Source organism: Vombatus ursinus, unplaced genomic scaffold (assembly GCF_900497805.2).
Source record: "Vombatus ursinus unplaced genomic scaffold, bare-nosed wombat genome assembly UNPS02014355.1, whole genome shotgun sequence".
In the NCBI taxonomy this organism is placed as follows: domain Eukaryota; kingdom Metazoa; phylum Chordata; class Mammalia; order Diprotodontia; family Vombatidae; genus Vombatus; species Vombatus ursinus.
In genome coordinates this window covers 491645-493628 of record NW_020954133.1, presented here as the reverse complement: position 1 = coordinate 493628, position 1984 = coordinate 491645, and the positions used below count along the sequence as shown (strand labels likewise).

Here is a 1984-nt window from a genome sequence, read left to right as displayed (position 1 = left end):
CACAGACATATAAATAACCATAATACAAAATAATACAAAAGAATTTCATTAATTCTATCCCCCAAAGTGCTAGATGAGATCAAAGGAATGGGAAGGCCAAGATTTGTACCAAGACGTAAGATCAGGGGTAGGCTTTCTGGAAGAGGTTGTGTTTTCGCTAAGCTTTAAGGGATACGTAAGACACCCATGACATATGGAGAAACATGAGCAAAGGCAAGAGACTGCAGGTTGCATCTGGGTGAAAATAATACCTCTTTTTTGGCTAGATTGTTATGCATTGTTCAAAAGGATTCTTTGCTTCACTAATGGATATATGACAAGATTCATTCAAATAGTGAATTCTCTGAATATTCACCAAAAGAAAAAAAGTTAACTACGTACAACTGTAAAGGACCACAATATCATAAGAAAAAGGGAACCTGAACTTTGGTTTCATTCTATATCCCAATCAGAAATTTGTCCCAACTATGAAGAAAAGTCATCTTGTTTATTCCCCTACCATTGTTCAATATAGGACCAAATCTCCTCCTACCATGATTCCAGCCTCCTTCAACAACATTTCCGCTTTGGTGAAAGCAAATGGGCCACTCACTCCCTGATCTGTTTGGTTTTCACCCCATAAATAACTGGATTCATCATGGGAGGCACAAGCACATAGAGATTAGCCCATAGAATATGGACATGCCTGGGGATTTTCCAGCCAAAGTGCTGAGCAATGACAGTGAAAATTCCTGGCAGGTAAAACATGAGGATGTCACAGATGTGGGACCCACAAGTACTCAGTGTCTTGAGCCGGTTATCCTGGAAAGGTAGTCTGAAAACTGCTTGGAGGATGAGAATGTAGGAGATAATGATGACTAACATGTCGAGCATGACACTGAGCAAGGGCACAGAGATTCCATACCAGATATTGATGGTGATATCTGCACAGGCCAGCTTGGTCAGGCCCATGTGTTCACAGAATGTGTGGGTGGTGATGTTGGTATGGCAGAAGGGCAGGCGCTTCAGTAGGAAGACAATTGGGAAGACCGTAGAGAAGCTCCTGAACACTACAATGCCTCCAATTTTGCCAATGACACTGTGGTTGAGGATGGTAGTATACTACAGCGGGTAACAGATGGCCACATAGCGGTCAAAGGCCATGGCCAACAGGATCCCTGACTCCAGCACAAAGGTAAAGTACATCAAGAAAAGCTGAGTGACACAGCCCCCAAAGGGGATGTCTGTGTCATCCATCCAGAAGATGGCCAGGGCCTTGGGCACAGTAGAAGTGGATAGGATCAGGTCCCAGAATGCCAGCATGGACAGGAAGAGGTACATGGGCTCATGAAGACCAGCTCAGCAGCCACCACGAAGACCAGGATGAGATTTCCTGAGGCAGCAACCAGGTACATCAGGCAGAAGGGGATGGAGATCCACAGATGCATCTTCTTCAGACCAGGGATGCCAATCAGAACAAACAGGTCATAGTTGATGGCGGAAAGGTTGGGAGCAGACATATCATGAAAATTTCCAGTCTCATCCACTCACCTTCCTGCCTACCCCACAGCCAAGAGAATGAGTAGTCACAGGGCTAGAAAAGAAAGTCATCCAATTACGTAATTAATCAACATTTCTGAAGCCCTTTCTATAGGCCCAGCCCTGTGCTTTTTAAAACAACAATTTACCAGAATCCAGTAGCCATGAACCATCATTATTAATAAGTTTTTCTTCTAAGCACTGTATTGAGAAGGAATTGAGTCACAGGACTTAGAATTGGAAAGGGTTTTTTTTTTGTTGTTGCTTTTTGGTGAGGCAGTCAGGGTTAAGTGACTTGCCCAGGGTCACACAGCTAGTAAGTGTCAAGTGTCTGAGGCCGGATTTGAACTCAGGTCCTCCTGACTCTAAGGCTGGAGCTCTGAGCTGCGCCAGAATTGGAAATCTTTAGAGATTATCTAGTCATACCCCTTCCTTCTATTTTCATGTGAGGAAGTTGAGGCAAATA

The 1984-nt window shown here is 43.9% G+C and overlaps 1 pseudogene; it reads right to left on the bottom strand.

Moving 5' to 3' along the window:
• Positions 1-588: 588 nt before the first annotated feature.
• On the bottom strand, positions 589-1499 carry LOC114042318 (annotated as a pseudogene).
• Between the last annotated feature and the right edge of the window lie 485 nt (positions 1500-1984).